Here is a 22,699-nt window from a genome sequence, read left to right as displayed (position 1 = left end):
TTTTTGGATTTCCCAGGATAACTTACAACTGCAAGTACCATCCTGGTTACTGAGTCTGACAGGGAAATTCCAGGAGGACTGCTCCATCCCTGGAATATCCAGTATGATACCTATTGGTTAAGTCAAAGGAATAAATTTCCTAAATTGCTCATGTTATGTAACAGTCTTTCCAACCTCTTCTTTATCCACTTTGTTGCCTTCACAATATAAACAAAATAACAAAAGGTCAAGCCATTGTTCAGAAAGATGACAGCAGGTTAATTTGGTCTATTTTCCAGAAGATCTACCTGAGGCATTTTACCCTGAGTTCCACTAATAATTTGCCAATCAGCCTACAAAAACTTTCCAACACCAAGTGTACTACCACCCAACACAAAAAGACAAGTGGTTTGTAGGAAAGAAGGTAGCTAACCTGTTCCAGATGTAAAATAGGATACAAACCAAACCAAGCTAGAGTAGGATTCAAGATATATGTGAACAGAGTGCAGTGGTAGTGATGACCATGATCGTTGAACAGCAAGTGTAAGTGTTAGTGGGAGCCCTAGCTTGTTGGAAGGGGTAAATGGAATGACGTATAGATCAGCTACTGAGCCACCTGTCCTTACAGCTGAGCAGTCATGCACTTCAGACAGCCTTGGTCTGGCCCTCACCTGCCCTGTTTTTCTAGCAGGTTGAGAGACTGTGCTCTCTTGGAGGCTGAGACCTCCCTCACCTTTTGGGCCCTCCTCTTGGTACCTGCAATCCTGAATTCTAGCCTCCCAAGGCTACAAGCTCACTTGTGGGTGAGAGCTGTGCTTAATACTTTCCAGCGGACTTTACTCCCTAAAGGCACAGCTTTAAAGCTAATGGGGAGCAGAAGATGCCCTTATTGGAATAATGTAAGATGCCTAAACATGATGAGCTCCCGACAAACAGAGACTCTTTTGGGGTAATGAACAGAGAAGGACTCGTGTGCACCCTCCACGCCCTTTTACCCCAGGCTCTGTAAGTGTCAGTTAGAGCCTGCTCCTCCACCGCTCATGCTGATAATTTATGTCCTTTCCCATTTCTACATCATTTTTCTGAAGTTTAGGAATACTTCTTTCAAGAAGAAAAAATGAATTAAAATGTGTAAATGTGATGTATCTTTCAAAAATAATCTCAGGACAGAAATTAAGTTCATGGTCCCCTACCCCTTCTGAGTCACAGCTCAGGGCTCTGCAGATGAGAGTCAGTGTTTTCAGAGACACTACAAAGATTCTTTTGTGCTTCACTTTGCAAAAGGGAGGTCTGCATATGAGAAAGTTTCAACAAGGTTTCTAGCGAGCATTGACAATTTTGATGCCACGTCTGTGTCCCCATGGCAGTGAATGGTGTCTCCTCCTCTGACTCCGAGTCCAGCCACCTTGTTTGCTTCTCCATGTGACAGCAGACCTGCTTTTGGAGAGCTGATAAAGAGATATTGGAATTGCTTCTCAAAAAAGTCACATTGGAGTCTTGGCTCTAACTGTGAGCATCCTTGGGAAAGTGGTCCATGCTTCAGAAACTGCTGTTCCTCTAATAAGAAGGGTAGAAGTCCAGTCCTGAGAAGGCTGGCCATGGAGGTGGAGGTCAGAGTAATGTCCAGGAGGAAGAGGTGGCCAGGAGCTATGTAGAGGGCAAGTTATGAGACCTCAGCAGCCTTCAGAGGGACTAACATTTTGCTAAGACCTTGACTCTCATCTGCAGAACTTTAGACTTTACAGCTAAGGCAGGAGAAATTGTACAGTCCAGCCTCTAGGTCTGTGTTTTTGTTAGAACAGCCCTAGAAAATTCATACAATTGCTACTGGTGATTCTTTTTCTTAAAAAAATCTGTGTAGGACTGCATGGCACCTTGGTGCTGACCACATTTCCTCTCTGCCAAGGTGACCTAACATGTTTCCTTTTTCAAAGCTTGACTTTAAATTACTTTACGAAAGAAAGCTGGGTGCTGGAATGGAGGTAAACGTGGAGGAAAAGGAAGGCATTTTCTAAACATCACTCTCTGCACTGTCTTTCCTGGCTTTAATTCATGAAATCTCCACAGAGTGCTGGAAGGCAGATATTTTTAAGAACATCTATCAAAGAAAACTACGTTTTAAGAAGTTTAAGTCACTTCAAATTAAGCACACTGTCATCCAGGGAAATTGGAAAGATCCAGGAGTCTGACTCAAACCTAACTATAGAACAGGGTTTAGAGTCCTTTCCAGATGTGTGAAATCATAATTAACATCTGTCCCTTTGGCTTTTTGTGTGAGCCTGTTGGATATCAGGCCTAGACATTACTCTTTACTACATATGCTTTGTCTGACTGATTAGCTGTGTATTAACATGATATTTATTTATTTTACTAAGTGAAGCACAAGTCACATAAAAGACATATTTCTTATTACCTGTGGTGAAGTTATATATAATGAAATAAAACTTTCTTCCACTCTTTAATCCAACCATCTAGTTCCTGTGCAAGTGAGATCCTGCTCAGAGTTTTGTGTTTTAGCAGCATCTCCATGAAGTGAACCATTTATCCAGATGTATGATTGCTTTCTTCCCAAATGGCAGTACTGTGTGTGAACTCAGCTCTACGAACCCTGTGACTGTTAGTTAGTTACTCAGACAAAAAAAATGCTCCAGACCTTATAATGTTCCTGTCTTTCCTAAAATATTTCCAAACAACTCTGTTTTGGTTTAGAACTAAAATATTCCCGCAAAGTCTTCTATTGCCTGAGCTCCAAGCTCTCTCTCTCTTTCTCTCTCTCTCTCTATTTCTCTCTCTCTCTCTCTCTCTCTCTGTGTGTGTGTGTGTGTGTGTGTGTGTGTGTGTGTCTGTCTCTCTATTTCTCTCTCCTGCCCTTCCTCCTTCTCTCCTTCCTTCCTTTCCTCCCTTCCTGTCCCTCTACTTCCTGGTCACCAGAGCATGAGCACTGTGCTGCACCAGGTCTTTCCACCACACCATTTCTGCCTTGGATCCAGCTGACCATGAACTGAATCCACTGAAAGCAGGAGCAAAAGGAAATCTCTTACGGCTTAGAGTGAGAGTATGGGGTACTTCGTACAAGTGACAAAAAGCTGGATAATACAAATGCTTTTTGTTCTTCATCCCTTCCTCTTTCTTCCTAATTCCAGCACACTTGGGATTGTGTGGTTTACATACACTATTATTACATCAAACACTTAAGCTAATGAAAACATTCAGTAAAGAAAACCTTCCCTCAATCCCCCAAACCATAACAGTTCTTTATCATAGTCTGCCTCATCAACATTTTATTGCTTCAGAAGAAATGCTGTACAAATTGAAGTGTGGAGTTCAGAGATTGTTGTTTGTATTTTGTTTTGTAGACAACTTGTCCTTGCAAGAATACTGAAGTGATTTCATCAGTGGTAGCTCAAATCCAAACATGCAAAACTCCATTTGTTACTGTCCTTCCTAAACTAAATTAATCCGTGTTGATGCCGATAGAGCAAAGGAGAATAATTTTGTACAGAGGCTCAAGAGAGCAAAGTTTTCACCTCATTTGATTTTTGTTTAATCATTCATTGCAACTGAGCTGATTCCATTTGCATTTCAATACCACACAGCCAGTTCAGTTTCTCAGTTTGGCCAATGTCCCCAGACAAAAGCAACTGGGAATACACTCAAAGTTTAACAAGGTGAGTTCTTTGTAGCTGTTGCACTGAGGGAGAACATACACCATGAGCATCATAGTAAAAGTGATTGTTACAGTTGAGATCTACAATGACTTCAAAAGCCTGACATTTGAAGGTAGGGCTGTTTGGAAGGTGTCAGTCATTGGAAGAGTGACTGGGCTCAATGTGTCCACACCTTTAGCTCTTCCCTTCTTTCTCTGCCACCAGCCACTATACTCAGAATATTCTTTCATTGCAATGCTTTCTGCTTAGAGCCAGTCTTCCGTGGACCAACACTACTGAAACTGTGAGCTAAGATAATTCTCTTGACCTTTATTTCCAAGTGTTGGGTATTTTGTCCCAATAGTGCAAAAAGCCAACACAGCATATTAGAAAATATGTATAGATTTAGGTTGTGTCAGGTAGTTTTAGGGAGAGTATGAGGAAATTTAATTATGCATCAGAAGGGTGATTCTAAGATTGGTTATCTTAATAAATCTTATCTAGAAGGAGAAAGGACGGCCAGATTGAGACTTCAGCTGAAGAAGTACTAAAGAAGTCACTCATAGTAGCCAGGATAAGGAAATGTCTCATTTTTTGTGGGTTTGTTTTGTACTGGGTCACAAACGTGACACAGTGGTCTAGTAAGATATTGGTATGCTGGGAAGTTGTTTAGGTTCAACAGAAGAGCAACAAAGCTCCACTAACTTTGAGTGCTGGGCTAAGTCCTATCTGATAATTAATATCAAGCTGTTTTGGGATATCAGGAGCTGCTTATCTTTTTCATTCTTCCTCAATGTTCAGGGGCATATGCAATTAAGCTGAAGAATATTGGTCTATGATACACTCACTTACTCCATTATCAAGATTTTCCTGAACCAGAAAGGGCTTAGAAAATTGATCCACAGTTGGACTACAGTTAGATTCTCATGCTACTTTTGTTGCTGGATGAATAACTGCATACCATGATATACGAAGGAATATAGAGCAAACACTGGCCAAATACTACATGAGTGAATAATCAGGAAAAAGTCCTGAGGTCAGAGACCTAGGTAATAAAATCCGAACAATGAATATGACTGGGCTTAACTTACAAAGTCAGCTGAGTGTTTCTTTCTTAATTTAGTACTAATGTTATTTAATCACCTTGTAGTATGTAAGACTAGCAAGAAACGGCTTTCATAGTATAACTACTCCTATGATTAGTCCAAGTGAAAGCAGAGAACATGTAATTAATTCTTCATAGACAACAATTAGTGATAAATTTGACCCATTTTAGAGAATATATGAGTAGCAGCTTTGTGCAAACAAAGTTTAAATGAAAAAAAAACTAGAAATGGTAATATGAATAGTAACCAATTAGGAAAGTTAGTTAACTTGTATTTCTATAATTTAATCCTCAAAAAATCTCTGAACTATATATTATCTCCATTGCATGGTTAAAGTAAGGCATAGAAACAGTAGTTTTCTCCAAGGTCATACCACTAAAAAACAAAAAAAGATTCAACATCATTTGCCTGGCCTCTCACACTTTCTCCTTAGCAATTATTCTTTATTACTACAATTTTAGAATCAACTCAGTGAACCATTTATTGAGTAACATGCCTGGGAAACTTCATCAGATAAACCATTCTTCTTTACTGCCATTTTCTAAGTCTTTTTGCATTGTAGTGGTCTTGATTTGAGGTTTTGTGGGAGGGGGGAAGATATCATAAAAAAACAAATAATTGAGCAAGTTTGTCACAGGTTGATTGAAAACTTAAGAGATGGTTTGTGGTTAACATTACTCCATAGCTGTCACCTCTTCCCTCAATGAACTGATGCAATAAATACCCGTTTTGAAGTGGTTGCATATGCCAGAAACCAAAATCAAAAATAGAAGTCAGAAATTTGTGCTCTATTTTTCTTCAGGAGTACGGCCATGGAACATTAGAAGCCTTATTCATGTCACTTTTTTAAGTGCAATTTTGAAGTCTTTGTCTTGTTACAAATGTCCCCACCGAACTATAATAACCACCAAGCAGTCAGCACTGAATCCTATCGTTGAACGTGGCCAAGTGTGCTGAGAGGTGCTACCAACTAATGAGAAACAGGACTCCACAGCCACATCCCAGTGACTCAGAAAATCCGCCTCAACTATTTTTTCTGAGTTAATTACTGGTTTGGGCCAAATTCCCCTTTCCTGGAATAAAAGTCCCTGAAATCTATATTGGTGTTACATTTTTGGGCCCAGGGTTCTGATTAAACTTTTCCATTTATACATAGTGCCTGCTTAGATATAGAAATCTTTTAAAACCCAGAGTACCGTCTTATTTCTTGTTTATTTTATTTTTTTTTGCATTAAAGCTTGGAACATTACATAACTATTTTAAAAATAATTTAAACTAGAAAACTGTTCTATACACCATATTCTTTACTTCATATGATAGTTAGAATACAAAATCATATAAAATAATGTCCCAGAGATGGAATCATATTGTGAATATAACATTGCATACAAAATTATTTCGTTGTAGAGTTATGTATAAGACAAGTGTGTTTTTTGGAAAACTTCTAGCTTTTCTTGACTAAAAGTTCATATCTTCCTATCTCAGTTTTCCCCAAAGTACACAGGTCTAGGCTGTTGAACACATTGCAATTTGAAGAGTTTAAAAAAGTGTGCATCCTTACAATATTTCTTATATAAATACCAAGTGAGGTCCCACGTAATACACTGAAAATGCTATGCAGTGTAGTCATGCAAATGCACCAAACTTGAGATATTTTAATCTCTGGAAATTTCAGAGAAATGCATGGCATTAAGTGAACTTTAGTAGAAACTGTGGCCTACAGCTGGGCATAAGTTTCTAACCCAACCCAGTCTGACTCCAGTCTTCTATCAAAATATTGTGGGCTCTACGAAGTTATGTGTATTCAAATTTTATTTAAAACTTTCTGCTCTTTTCACCAAAGTTAGGCTCTGAAAGTTGTATCCTTATCCATTCCACATTACATATGGATAAAGGTTCATTTTGGCTTTTTATGTAATTGTCTGCTTAAAAGCCATTTATACAAGAAGGGATAGAGAAGATAGGAGAACAAGAAAGGAAGAAAAAGGAGACAAAAGGACAAAAGACGACAACGCAGGTATTCTAATAAAAAGGTGGAAAGAAAGACCAAAGAGGAATCAGATTTTGTTCTACATTCAGCGGTTCACATGATTTCTAAATCTGGAAACCTGGAGTCATGTCTTCTTTCTGTAGTGAAATCTCTTCGCACTCCGAGGTTCCTCACTGAAAACCTTCTGGAAGGTGGGACTATTCATATTCTGTTCTCAGATGTTCCTGTAAGACTTTCTCCAGATTTAATTAGACCTTCCTACTCATGAAGATAGGTATGAAGGACTTTTTAAATGTCACGTAGGAGAAGATGTTTGAAGTTCACCTAGCAACTCATCTGATGCCATGTTTTAGGACAGCTCCCATCTTACGAAACCCAGTTCAAATGCTACCCCATTTACTCTCCTAAGCATCACTGATTATCTGGGTCTGAAATAACTCCTACTTCTCTGGCTCCAGTGAAAAACTGATTCCTATTTTTTTTCCTATAAATAGTCTGTTTATTTCTATAAAATAAAATTCCTATTTATGCCTGGGTTACTTAGCATCCAAGTCTTGCAGCCTTAGTGCTGGGATTGAAAATCTGGTCCTACCACCTACTAGCCATGTGGTCTTGAGCAAGATACTTAATGTGTTAGTTAACTTAGAGATCATCAGTTATCTCAGCTGTAAAATAGAGATGATAATATTCATCGTGGGCACTTATTAAAGGATGAAATGTGTTACAACATGAAATGCTCTAGAAGAATGCCTAGCACAGTTCAAGCACAAATGGAGCATTAGCTACTAATTTCATTACTACTGTTGCTATAATTATGATTGTTTCTTGATAGAACCTGTATCTTTAAAATATTTGACTTATTTACTTAGGACTGCTGGCCCAACAGGTTGCAAGTATCATACTTCTCTTTATTATCATACCAACTCCTTAATTGGTTGATATTTAGATATTCTCAGAAAATAGATATGAAATAAATGAAAGATGGACTCGTTAACTGCTGATGCGACTAATTCTGTAGGTTAGATTCTCTGCTCCTGAGGTCAGGAACTTTCTACATTGTTGTTCAGTTAACACAGAACCTAGAAGACCATAGATCATACACATTCTGGAAACAGATAAATAAATTAATGTATCCCTAGAACATGTGTGTCATACATACACATGAGTATTCTGCCTACCTCACAGTTTTATGACCCCTTACACAGTTATGACAGGATAGGTGCTCAGTGGACTTCAACAGGTGTATTTACTAATGCTCATTGAGGTTACTGATTCCATATAGCAAGTACTATGAATAGACAAAAGATCTGAGTTAGCTCAAACTAATGTATTCCAGTGAGTATGAAGTGAGCTTGACTACACAATGCATGAAAGTAAATTTGGGTAAAAATGACTGATATGAACATGCAATAGTTATGAATGGCTAGGGATAACATTAAATGGTACTTCTCCTGGGTTTATATACTCCCTTTGAAGAAGATGACTGTGAAGTTGCCTGACTGATAGCCTATTTCTTTGGAATGATGGCATCTTCCTACGGTTTTAGTAATAAAACAGAAACAAGCAAAAGATTAATACCCTAATTCTACTTTTTCTTATTCCAAAATGAACACTGGATTGAGTGGTGACAAATGCTAGCTTCTGATTTCCCTTCTAATATTTTCAAATCCACAGGCGCATGGTTTATCCAGGCAGAAAATAACTTATTTTCTCTGTGCTGTCTTTCTTTTTCACTTTGGCTTGCCATTTCTCTGGTAATATGCTGCATAGTTGACCACAGCTGAGACGGAGTGTATGAGTATGGCCCAAAGTGTCAGGGTTAAATTGGAGCAGTATTTGGTGAGGAATAGTTTCCAGGCAATGAGGTGAATCTCGTGGTCTTTGTATGTGGAGTTAAGCTATTTGCCAAGGTATTTCAGCTCTGATGAGCTTAGTAGTACATCCACTGTTAGGTGAGGTCTGATTGGAGGTGTTCACTGTGGCACGGCGTAGAAGGGTGCGTTCTTGTCCTTGGACTGTACCTCTCTGCATCCTGGCTACCATGAGGTGAGCAACTTTCCTCTATCAGGCTTTCCCTAACACTGTTTTTGCCTTGGAAATTCAGGTGACTGTGGACTAATTCTCCCCAAACGAGGGACCAAACTGAGCCTCTCCTTTTTAGTTATTTATGTGTGTGGCACATATTTATATACATGCCATTTACAATCAACTTGGAGTGGTTAAATGTATATACTGCAGTTTCTTTATTTAATCCATTTACCTACGCCTCTCTTGATCTTAGCTTATGTTACAGCATATAATATGTTCATTAATTGAGGTTGTTCTGTTTCTGTGCAAGTTAGATATTTATTCTATTCATTTCCTCTTCCTCCCTCAAGACTTATCCTTATTCTCTTGGACCTCTTAAATACCACTAGAGAAATCCTGTGGGTTTTTTTTTTTTAATTGCAGGTCTCGTGTACTTTTTTCTAATGATGTGAAAGCTTGCTAATACAGTAAATTAGTACCAGAAGTGGGGTTATTGTTGTAACTATACCTAATCATGTGTTTTATAAGATTTTGGAACCTGACTGAGGGAGCAATTTGAAAGAATTTGAAGATGCAGGCTCAGGAAGTTTTAGAATATCATAAGCAATGATTAATGGGAAATCTGAACAGAGCTATGAAGAACATATCCTGAAAAACAAGGACAGTAAAGTCTAGGCTCACAAAGTTTCATCTGGGAACAAGGGATCTATTGGAAACCATGCATACAGAGGCCATGCACATTACAATTTGGCACCGCATGTGCCACATTTTGCTCAGATACTAAGACTGTGTAAGACTGAATGTAAAGGTAGCAGCCTAATTGATCTTGTTGGAGAAATTTCAAATGTCCCATTGTTCAGGTGTGACATGGATACTTCTGGTTAATTTTATCCAGATTTATAGTGAAAATCAATAATAAAAAGTGGAGCTAAAAGATGTAAAAGATTGCAATTTCATCAAAAAGTAACACCTGTAAAGTTGGGTCTCAGGAAAGCAAGGTTGCCAAAAAGATAGGTATTATAAATATACCAAGTTATTTCCCATTAAGACCATAGGAAAGATGGATTAAAATAATCTCAGGAATTGAACAAAATCCAAGGTCCCAAGACTCAAGGTTATAAAAAAAAGAGTAAACTCATTCAAAAGATTTTGAGATAGAAGCCACAGGATGCCCTGCTCATTGAGACCCTCTTAGGGCAATCTTTTCCCGAGTGTCTCATCTGCAGACCCACAAAACAGCTGCTGAGAGGAACCCGAAAATGTGTGGCAGCATCATTTTCTCCCTGGAGCTCCTGAGAGGGCAATGGTGGAAGCCAAGAAGGTGAATCTGAAGGTAGCAGGTGCTCCAGCAACCTGAAGATGCCAAGACTATGAAACATCTGCTGAGGACAATAACAGGCAACAAGGAAAGCCACAGGCAGAGAGAAGACCTCCACCAGGAGAACACCCAGTCAGGCAGCAATCAGCAAGGCCGTGGGGATGGGGCTGCACATGCCACCTGGAGCTCGCATCTCACCACAACAAAACCTGGGTGACGTACAGGACGCTACAAGATTTCATGTTTGATCTGCTGGATCTCAGTCTTTCATCCAGTCCCTTTCTATTTCCACACTCCTCCATTTGGAATGGGAATGTTGACATTCATTTTTATTTTTAGAAGAGTTTACAGCTAGGATTTTTCCTTGAGTCTCGGAGAAAAGTTTGGACTTGTATGTTTCAGCAGTATTGGAACTGTTAAGACTTTTCAGCCATACTGGCAACTCTTCAAGATGGACTAAATTCACACTGCATGATGAAATGGATATATTCCTTGTGAGGGTCGGGGGCATAATGTCATTGGCTATATATAAAATGTCCCCCATGTATTTGTGAGGTGGTTGGATCATGAAAGGGCTATACACACCAGTGGATTCATCTGTTAATGAGGTAGTAGGTCATTTGCTGCTAGGAAAGAAGCCTTGTTTGAGGTGGGACAATGAGGGTATGGATCACAAGGGCATATTTTTGTCATTGTCTGCTCCATTCTTCCTCACTCTCTGCCTCATGGCTGTCATGAGCTGGGCAGCTTTCTCCTCCCATGCTCTCCCACCATGCTGTTAGGCCTTGGAACAAACTGACCATGAAATGAATCCCTTCCTAAACTGGAAACCACATTAAACCTCTTCACTTTTAGAGTATGGGTCTTGAGTATTTTTTTCCAGCTATGAATAGGTGATTAATACAGACACAGTTATAATCTTTGCTTTTACCATAAGATAAAAGTTCAACACACACACACACACACACACACACACACACACACACAATTTTCTTGAGTAAAACCCCAAAATAAATAACTGGATATAACTGAACACTGTCATATTTTTGTCTGTTACTAATGATTTATTCTCTTCAAGCATTTATCCTGCCTGTCCCTATGATAGGTCTATGTGTCCATGTTCACTTTATATAAGGCTTGGCCAATGACTTGCTCTAGGGAATCAGATCTGAAAAAAAGAAGTAATGTATGTTGCCATTTCATGCTCTACTATCACTCTTTTCCTGCTGCTATGAACTTGTTAAGACTGACCCTTTGGCCTTGATCTCAGTGTGAATATGAGAAAAGCCAAATCACACCACTCATGAGATATTAGTGATTCGTGACAGATAAAAATCTCATTCTGATAAGGCACTGAGATCTGAGAACGTTTGATGTTGCAGCAAAACCTAGCTCAAACCAATCAGAGAGAGCCGCTATTTTATACTTGACATTTTCCAGCCAGTCTTATAGCAAAAATTGAGAAAAAACAAAATAAACAAACACAAAACAAAATAAACAAAAACAAAACAACACCCGCAAACCTGATATACTACAATAGGATGTGTTTTTAAGCTATGGTGTGTGGTAGGAGAGGCATATTAAATACATTTTCAACTGATAATATTATCAACTTTTAATGGGTTTATCTGGGTGTAACCCAACATAAGTTTGGTAGTATCAGTATGTATCTTGTTAGGTCAAATAAGTCATACTGGTTTATTTTTGCTCGTTCTTTCACTGCTGTTTCTAAGCACCTCCTCTCTTTATTCTGTAAATGTAAAACTCTTATTGTAGCACAAAAGATTACACATACCTTAGGGAATCTGACACTCTAAACAAACATCCTACTTTCCATTCTAGGCAATTTGGTTTTATAGATACAGTACAATTCTTCCATTTACCCGTGGCATTTAGTGACTGTATTTGACTTGTAGTTAGTTAATGCTATGTCTCTCTCCTCTACTGTCATTTGATCTGCATGTCAGTTTTGACATACATGCAAGCTCTGACCTTTTCTTCTCCCATAAGGCTTCCCTGACCCACCCAAGTAATTACTCTTTCTCTCTACTTCTTGTCACCAGTGTACACTATTTGACTTTATAGAAATTATTTTCTGACATTCTGACCCTGGGGGTTCATTGCAAGAAAATGACATTGCTTTAGGTACCTACCTTTAGATCTCCAACATCTAGTAGAAAGTTTGAAGTATCAAAAACATCTGATAAATGTTGTGGAACTCATGGGTATACATATGATCAAATGAATTAATGATCCTCTGGTTTCTGTTCTCACATTGGAACGGAGTTGTTTCTAAAAACCTTGCTAAATTACTCAGAGGAGAAGAAAATGTAATTGCTTTGAGGGTGCTGACTTTGATCTGAAATAAAAACACTAGCATCTTTGCATTTGTGCATATTGTAATAAAAGCAGCGCTCCACTAATGAGAAAAAGACTGAGTACTACATTTGGAAATTATTCCACATTTATTATTCCACATTTTACAAATGGGACAAACTTACAAAGAGTTATGTGTCCTAACTACTCAAATTTGGAGATTATTCCCTTTAGTTTCTACTCTGACTTTAATTTCTAAATTGCTGTTGGTATTTATTGCCTGCTTTACATATATAGTGGATGTCATGCCCATCTTAAGATAAAAGGTTTCCACCATATGTTTTTCTGTTCACTACCATAGTATATTCTTCACTCCATCGGGATATTCATTGAGAAGAGTCACAGAACTGCCTTGGCAGTTCATTTTATTTTATTAGCTCATGTTTGCAGAACATAGCATTTAGATTCCCTGCACAGAGTTAGCACATACCCACAATACCCTTCACTCCTTTCTCGGTCTCTTTCCTGCCCTCCCTACCATGTCTTAAGATCCACTTTCTATTTGGGAAAGATCTGTCTGTCCACTTCCTGTTATCTAACATGTTTTTACCTTCATGCAGGAAAGGAATAAACTATCCCATACTCCTCAGTCAATTCGGCATCTATCTGACCTTATTTCTAGGCAACTAACACAACTTCTGTCCTTCTGGTATTAGAGAAACTCAAAGGTTCTTAGAGGTTAAAAATCCCAAATTCAAGTCCTAGCTCAGCTATAAAGTTGTTGCGTGACCTGGCTTCTTTGCTTATTCTTCTGTCATTTGAGTTTCCTCATCTCACAAATGAAATTGGAGAAGGGATCTGCATTGAGGTCTCATTAATATGTGTCTGTGAGAAATAATGTAAATGAGTCACTTATAAATTGAGAAACAAAAGCCAGTTATTCAATATTTGGGATGAACTAAGAGGGCTGAAAATTTTCATTCATGAAGAGATGATAAATTGCCTATAAATGATTATAAAAATGAATATCTCCCCACTAAAACTTATGCTATCTGCTTTTTTGATTACTAAGACCAAAGGTTTCTGAGTCTGTCTTCATTTTCTTCCTTCCTCTCTCACTTTATACATTATAACTATAAATCTGTCTCATATCTTGAATGCAAACATCTCTCAGCACCTTTACTGTACTACTTAATACTCTCAACAATCTTCAAAATAACAATATGATGATGAGGAGGAGGAAGAAAACATAAAGTTAATTTGTATTTTCACGTTTTTTGTGACTGACTAGCACTCCGTTGCATGTGTACACTGCATTTTCTTTATACAGTCATCCACTGACTTGTGTTCTTTTCAGTCACTGATCATTTGTAAAATCAATCTTCTGGATTATTTGTCTGGCATTTCACCTACTTCGGCCTCTTTGAGCTTAGGTATTGAAGGATTAAAAACCTTCAGTGTGTTCCATGGACTTTTTCATATTTTTTCTGTTTCTAAGCTGAGGTTTATGCATATGATGGGAGGTTTATCTGTTCCTTTCATGTGGATATTCTCTTGAAGGTGCAATTTCCAGAGCTGCTCACCAGCTGGGGGCGGGGGGTGTCCTTTACAACAATGAGCTCACAAAAACCAACTAAATCTAACAAGAATATCTCCAATAACAACAAAGATGGGAAAGAAAGGGGGCAAATGACAAATGATATGAACAGAGAGGCTACAAATTGATAAAGCAAAAAATAATAATAAAGTAATGACAAAAATGGAAGAACGAAAGTGAAAACACAGAAAACAAGATAACAGAGAAAAAGGAAAAAAAATGAGAATGAGGTAGAAAAGTGTCATCAAGTTGTTAAAAGACCCAATTAAAGAGTAAAAACTAAGAAGTGAAATAAGATAAAAGTAAGAAGGACCCAAAGAGTGAAAAGGAAGAGAGAGTCTAAGAAGTCTCTCCTGCAGGGTGTCCAGTAGAGGAGTTTCCTGCCTGGACAGGTATGTGGGAAAGGTGGTGCCTGGGGCACATGACATCTCCTCTGCTGTGCTCCTGGGGGAGCAGTGGGCCCCGTGTCTGTGCAGAGCCCCGCCCCACTCTGCATAGGGTCATGCAGCTAAGGGGATGCTGCCTGCCCCAGGGCCTCCTGGACTCCACAGCAGGCTTGTAGGTCTCCTTTGTAGGTTCACTTCCCTCTGCCTCCTGAAGCCATGGTCATTCTCAACCAGCTTCCAGGCCTGTGGGCTGGGTAGGGGCCTCCCTGTGGAGTACTCTTGACTGATGGTAGCACCTTCTAAAAAGAAATCGATACCTGCCGTCCTACAGAAGTGACTTTTAAATGAGGGCCACAATGTTAATTGGAAAGTATCTGAAATCGGAATGCATGCAATGGAAATCCAGCTTCACAGCTTTCCATGTTACCTTGGGTCCTCTCTGGATTTCTCTGAGCTCTCACTTCCTAACCTTCAGACTTGAAATTTTGGTTCTCACCTAGTATATATGTGAGATACCCATTTTTCTAATGCCTGTAAGTATTTTTTTGTTGTATGTATTAGGCAATATCTTAATCCATTTTACGATGCTTTACCAGACTACCAAACATAGGGTAATTTATGAAGAAAATAATCTAGTTGGTACAGTTCTGGAGGATCAGGGATGTAAGACCAAAGTATTACCATCTGGCAAGCTCCTGCCGGCTGCAATACAGCATAGAAGAAAAGCAAATATGCACACACAAGACAGAGAAGGGAGAAGGTGAGCCCAGCTTACAGTACCACATTGGAGATGAATTTCCAACACAGGCACCTAAAAAGACACACACAGAGCCCAGCAGAAATCACTGACTGAATTTGTGAATGCAGGCACAGATTGCAGGAGAGGTCATCAGGAGATGTGGCCCCCAGGAGAAGTCATAGGAATCACACAGCCTCCCTGAGGAGGTATTAAATGGGAAATACTTTCTGACTTTCCCCTTTTCACACCCTGAACTTCCTGCTGAACCCAAGAAGCCATGGAAACCAGGGTAGGAGACACCCAGGTAAGTGAGTGGAAAGCCAGCTCCTGGCTCAGTACAGCTAAGGGGAGAAAGACTGGTTCTAGAAGGTGAAGGAAGAGAGATGTGTGCAACTGGGTACACAGGAAGCCCAACATCTAGGGTTCCAGGCTTCCTTCAGGAGAGAGAGAGAGGCCAGGACAAAAATGCAGAGTTGGCTGAACAATTAAAGTCTGTACTTCAAGGCACTGTGGGTAAACACACTTGCTTTCTCCTTAATGAAATGGAGAGCAGAGCAAAGTAGACCCAAACTTGCGCTCTAAGGACACAAGGCCCACTTGGTGTTACTAAAGGTTTATGTCTGGGCATCGGCACTTTGGTGCTGGAGTCTCTGCTGCCTCCCTTTCAGGCTCCTCTCAGCCGCTCTGTGCCATTATTTGTTGAAAGTCATTTTCATCTTGACTTAAATCACGTCGGCCCCAGCAGCGGCTGTTCACATAAAATTGGGACGGAGCGAACACTGAACTGATAATAACTCCTCCCTGAAGAAAGTACATGGAGTTCTCCGTAATTGGTTTTCTTGATAAAAATAAGTCTCTTCGACTCCCCTCGCTTCTCCTGGGTGCCTCCGCCTGCTTTCTCAGTCCACCGCCACGCAGGGCTGGCTTTCACAGTCATCCTCGCCAGCGCTTTCCCGATAGCATGAGCAGCCTTGCTGTAGTTTATCAATAATTAAAGCATCTCAAGCTTTCACACAGCCATCCTTAGGAATATTTTTTTGGGGGGGCAGGGTAGGTGGGGACAGGGGATGAGAGAAACCTTGTGCTTACTTTTTCTTCACTCTCATAAAACAGAGAAACCTTTTCTTTCTCTTTACAAATCTCTTGTTACTAAGCCAGAAAGAAGAAAGTCCCAAAGTTATTCTGAGAAACCTCATTTCTGTCCAGCAGCTATACCCAAAGATTCAAGACATGTTCTTTTTTTTTTTTTTTTTTTAATTAAGAAGGGGTCTTTGGAGAAAATCTCTGCCCAACAACCTTTGGAATCAAGCTCACCACAGGATTTTGGAAGCTGAAATGTCAGTATCTGTCTGTGACTTCTCAAGTATATAAAATTGCAGTTGCTATGCTCAGTAACAATTTAGAGCCTCCTGAGAGAATGGAAACAAGATGGCCATTTAGTAGGAAAACTGTAATCAATACCAGAATGCACCAAAACAAAGCAATGCACTCATGCAGGGTGCAGCTGGCTATCAACAGGAAAAGCACAGTGACAGTCACACAGTAACAGATCTGTGAAAAGCTGTATACTGTGAGTTACACACTACGTGCACCACTTTCCATGCTTCCTTTATTTAATTCTGACAAAACCGCCTGAGGAAAGTGTTAGCATGATTTCCCTTTGCTGAGGATAAGACAGGCTTAGAATAAATAACTTATATGTTTAGGGTTTACATAGGTTCTTAAGGACAGAGCCAGAACTCGGACCATCACCATCTGTGTCCAAAGCAAGAGGAAAGATGGGAGCTGAGCCAGGCAGGATGAAGAGACCTGGAGAAGACACCATTGTCCAGGAGCTGGCATCCTTTCTCCTTGAAGGTCCCTCTCTGCTGCTCAAAGATGAACAGCTGACCAGGGGTGAAGCCTGAAGATCTGGTAGAACGGACTCCCTGCCCTTCTTCCAGGCTTAGCCATTAGCCTGGAATTAATAATTCAGCTTCCCCTGAGCTTTCCCACTGATTCTCCTGGCATTTTAATTATTTGCTTCAGGCTCTTATGAGTTAGCAGGATGAGTTGAAGGTCCTTACAATGCTTCAGAAGTTGGACACCAACGAGCTGTCCAGTGACCATCTGTTGTTTTTATCTCTCGGGACGAGAAACATCTTCCACTATGCACTGGTGGAAGAAATGTTTCTTTCCTCTGTGTTTCCTTTGTGTGAACATGTCCAAGATTCTGGAGATCCAGTGCCCCTAGCCACAATCAGCACCTGACCCACCATGGACCCATGAAGAGCCATCACACAGTGATGTGTACCTGCTGCACGTGGACACCCTGGAAATGCTTCCTGGGCTCTTTAACTTGGGATTGGAGATCGGGGCACCGTCACAGTTCCTTCGCAAAAAGGTGCAGCTACCGGCATCCACGGCTTCATCCCTCGGAAGAAACCAGACCATAGCGATGATTAGAACTCTACATGAAGCAAAGCAGGGCTGAAAGATGGTGAGATTGAGTTTTCATGAGTGGCAGTCATTTATCCCAGATATGCTGCAACCCTTCCCTTAATCAAGAAAGCTTTCTAACTACCTAGGGTAAAGCTAATTTGCATTCAGCTCCAATCCAGAGTGCCAGTGGGTTTGCAAATCTAAAGGCCAAGCAGGGAAGAGTAACGCCAGGACCATCCACATGCAGCTGTGTGATCTGTGCACTGCACCAGGGCTTTCAGCCAATGTAATCCCGCTGAGCTTAGTATGAGACAGAGTCTACCTCTGGTAGACGGTGGCGGCTCCTTCAACTTTTCATTAGTCACCTGGTCACAGGACTTCTGTTGGGCCAAATAAAGTCATCAGAGTTAGTTTCAACTGTGAATCCTCTCAAGAGTGGCATACACTGAGAACACTGGGTCTCAGCTGACAGCATCTTAATTAAATGTTTGTGATCGGGAGAATGATGTGGTTACACCGTCCATCCTGGGTGTCTGTCCTTTCTTCCTTTCTTGCTTCCTCCCTTCCTTGCTTCCTGTCTTGTTTCACAAGTTACTCGACTCTCAGGTCTTACATGGGTCCTTTCTTCCACCCTTTCTAGACTCCTCTTTTTAGACAGGGTCTCACCATGTCCTCTGGCCTGGCCTTGAATTCATTATATGGCCCAGGCTGGCCCCAAACTCTCAATCCTCCTGCCTCAGCCTGTGAAGGGTTATAAGTGTGCACCACCATCTCTGGATTTTGTTGTTTTGTTTATAGGTGAAAAAAATTATTTTTCTTTTTCAAAACATATGGAAAGAGTTTATATTTCACTGCAGTGACATTTCTTATGCTTGAGGAATGTTTGGCTGGTTGTAGATTCAGCTGACAACCCCCGGGCTAGATAAGACTTTCTTATCAGCTCAGGAAAGAAAAGTGCACATGAACACCCACAGCACATGTCCTACAAGTGTGCCCCCTTATCTGTGCAAATGCCCATTCACTTGGCTATGACCCTGGCTCTTTCCCAGCCCTCAAACTATGCTTCCTGTGTCCCATGAGACTCTACAGCATGCAGACTCCACTGGGGTGTGTGAGCCCCTATGCCTGCACAGTCCGTAAGCACCAGCTGCACCCTGTCTCAGCCCTGACCTTTGCTTTCCTTTTGTCCGGCTGCTTCAGGGCCCCTGGTGCTAAGGAAGTGTTTCCACACTCAAAGAATGTCACCTTCTCGTGAGGAGCTCGGAGGTAGTTTGGTCTTCTTTCCATTACTCACCCAGGGCCACATGGTTTCAAAGCCAGGTTTAAAATGCCGCTGTGCAGTCACAGCCTCCATGTGCGGTGCCGACCGCCTGGAAGATTGACACTTGCCTTGATTATTACATCCTGGGTTTCCCTCAGCCCCCATAAAGCATCGATATCGCAGACTCGGCCTTGGCTGGAGACCACTCCTTCCATGAGCCTTGTTATTACATCCCTGCTTCCTGATTGGGAGCCCATGGTAGCCCTGGACCCAGCGCAGAAGAAGTGTTTCGGGCACCAGCCAGGCCTGTACTGCAAAGATGGAGATACTCCAGGTCACTGCATGTGGCCGGACGGGCAGCGGGTAAGTGTCCTGGACACAGGAAGGGCCTCATTTATAAAATGCTTCTCAGAGCAGCAGGAGAAAGACACCAGAATCAAGATTATAAATGTTGCCTCTCAGCCAGTTTAAAAAAAATAAGCTATTTCTAGTCCAAAATGGCCCTTTGGCTAAGTGTATAAACATGCAGCGGCAGCTATTAGAATTTTCAAATGATATTTACTAAATGGCTATGTCCTCTTTCCTATCTCCCGATGCTAGTCTCAGTTACCCTACTGTGATCACATTTTGATTTAATGATCACTTTTATTTCTCCTAAAATGCCTATACATTATGAAAGCTTAATCAAGTTTTCTTGTTCCCTCCCCACCAAGTTCAGATCTGTCAAGGAAGTCCAGAGCCAGAAGGGCCATGGCAACTGTTCAGCTGCAGTGCAGAATCTTCTGGAAAGTGAATGTTGAAAGTATCCAGGACTGGGGAATGCACAGTGTGTTCATGCGGGCAACCCAAATTGTGGGCGGAGAGACCATTAGGCTGGTGTCTGGAATTGTTGCTATTCTGATGGAAATAGCCTCTCATACATCCATTTGAAACTACAGACACTTGTTGACTTCATTCTAGTTTTCTTATTTCCATAAGAAACTGTCAGTTGTCTAGGATTTTCCCCAACTCACAGACTTTATGTCCTCACAACAATAAGCATCTTCCGTGTAAATTTGCTTGAAAATAGCAAATGAGTCACTGTCAGCCCCTCTGCATGAAGCCACGGCTGCTCTTCACACTCTGGTCAGCTTCACAGAGCTCCCCAAGGGTCCAGGGCTGTGAATGGCTCAGGGGATGTACACGTGGTCGGTACCCACCCAGCACTCCCAAGACCTCAGTGGGATTCCATGTGGGATGGAGATGACTGTGGGGTGCTGCAGACAGAACAGAGGCAAAGAGGTATAACTTGATGGGGGAACTCTATCCACCTTCAAAGTCAATTAATGGCTATCAAGAAGGAGTTTGAAACCTGCCTGGTCCAAAACGAACAGTTAGGTCTCCCTGTCTCTCAGACATAAACAAACACAAATTTAAGAAGGATCGGGAAAGAAATTGTCAGCTTGCATATAGTCTCCAAATTATGCTTTCAGGTCATACAAACAGCATTAACTCAGAACATATATTTTAATTTGAGCAAAGAAGCATATATCAATTCTAGTATCCCACAGCTATTATATGAGGATATTGGAAAGACCTGCAAAACAACCATTTAGTTCACTTTGGTAGTAACAACATTACTTATTCTATTGACATGAATCTTCTGTATGCAATTATAAACTTGGCAAGATCCCTAAGATATAGATTTCTAAAAACAGATTCTAAAAATATATCCTACATGCACACAGTTATGGCAACTAAAATTAGTAATTGCTTTATCCATCTCATAAGCTAAAGTGGGATAGATACTACACATTAATAAAACATTAACTAGCTGGAATGAGTGAAATAGCTTTAATAAAAGATTGAGGTGAAAACTTTAAAAATAAAAAAGAAGGCTGGGAGTAGGTTGGAATACTTGTCATATTTCCTAGCTATGCATTATTTTTCCCTGTATATATGTACAGCCTCCAAGAAAGACACAGTGAACATTTCACAACATAAAAGTATAAAATTGATAATTCTTCAGGTGAAAAATGACAGATCGTTTTGCTTATTTTCTACTTAAAGTTTAAACTTCAGAGTATTAAAAAATAATTCAAGCCAAAACCAACTACTAATGTATGTTCACACTGAATTATTTTCAATATGTTAATAAGCATCTCTCTTCTTCTTGCTTTGCCTCATACTTTTGTCTAGAAAAATTCTATGCAAATCAGGAACCAACACCACCCATGATCCCTTTCACCACAGTCCTGGTATATTCTGGCAGCCAAAACTGCCAGCATTAAAAGCAAGCCTTAAACATCTTTTATGTGATTGCTTGATATCATCTTGTGTTATCAGAGGGAGACAGGAATGTCTTCCTGACATGAAGAAGTCCTTAGCTCAGGCCATACTTTAACTTCACGCGTTAATGTCAGCCCATAGTCCAAGATACAGAAAAGAATTAGGTGTGGCCTAAAATAAAATTCAGCTGCAGGCTAAAGGAGAACATAAATTCTGGTCTTTCTTCTGTGCTGCAGCTGCTGCTGAGCTCAGTGGCTAAAGGTGCACAGGTTTTTCAGAAGCAGCTAGAAGACTGCTCTGAGATCTAGAAGCTGGTATCCAACAGGGTCTCCTTCTCTGACTAATTACAGTAAGACAGTCTCTTCTGTTTTGCTAAAACACTTCTGCATCCCACATGTAATCCCACTGAGGTCTTGGGAGCCCTGGGTGGGTACTGACAGTCTTTTATGACACAGTAAGTCTCTGTCAGCAGATACTGCACATTCCACTGTTTCAGCTGTGTGATCCTTGATTCACTGCCTGAGAGCCCGGGTCAGTAGGAGGACTAAGAACAGCAGGGCATGGCGACTGAGAATCTTGGGCTTGAGATGTGGGCGATGGGGCTGGCAAACCTCAGGGAAGGGTTTCCTTTGATGAGATACTAATTAGAAAGCATTTTCTTATTTTCAGAAACAAACTACATCTCTAATTTTGACATCTTCAGAAATAAAAATAGCAACTCATCCTGTCTCCTTCAGCTTTCCATCCCTGTAAACAGTCATTCTCTGAGAGACACAGAGATTTATTAACATTGCAGCAATCATGTCCATAAAAACATTCTCTAAAGAAATTACCAAAGAACTCATGTCTGTGCCATGGGAGTCAAAGAGTTTTTCCTTGCCTTTCCAGTAGAGATAAAGGGGTTTGTTTGCAGGTCAATTTCTTTTAGAAGAAAAGTGTTTACCTATTAAATAAATTGTATCAAGCTTTATTAATTTCCCTCCCACTTCTGCATCTGTTAAAACTCTAGTCTCTGACACTTATTCCTACAGGGTGAGTATACTAAACCTTCACATAACTTTATTCCAAAAGAGGCTCTCCTGATCAGAAAAAAGTTCTCATCTAGGGTTTTCTACCACCTTACAGAACCAGGGGGTGTGAACTCTCATTTTAAATTTTACGTACTGAATCCTTTCAATTGAATCCTAACAGTCCTCTATCCCCTGCCTACGATGACTTGCACAACTGTGAACATTATTAGAAAAGTCAAGCTTTTCCAAAGTTATGAAAACAAGAATTTGTTTGGACAATAGAAACATGAACCGAACAATTCCAAGAAAACTGAGATTTATGTCAAATTTATCATCGAATTATTCTCAACTTTAAAATTTCTTGGGTCTTTTGATCACACCTGGAAAGCCCCATCTTACAATCCATCCTTTTAAATCTCAGTAAAACAAGGCCAACCGATTTCATTAATTCAGTTCATTGTTCCGTGCAAAGTTGTGGGTGATTTTATCAGTTCCTCAAACAGTACCTTTATCAACTTATGGTGCTTTGATTTAGTGAAAACACTGATGAAAGTCCCAATGAGATGTCTCAGTAGATAGTTCTCCTCAATCATATCTTTCTCCTCTTTAATTATCAGCTTTGAATTCTGGTAC

The sequence above is a fragment of the Cavia porcellus genome, unplaced genomic scaffold (genome assembly GCF_034190915.1).
Source record: "Cavia porcellus strain 051 isolate PalLab524CR breed Dunkin Hartley unplaced genomic scaffold, mCavPor4.1 scaffold_9, whole genome shotgun sequence".
NCBI lineage: Eukaryota > Metazoa > Chordata > Mammalia > Rodentia > Caviidae > Cavia > Cavia porcellus.
This window is presented reverse-complemented; position numbering follows the sequence as displayed.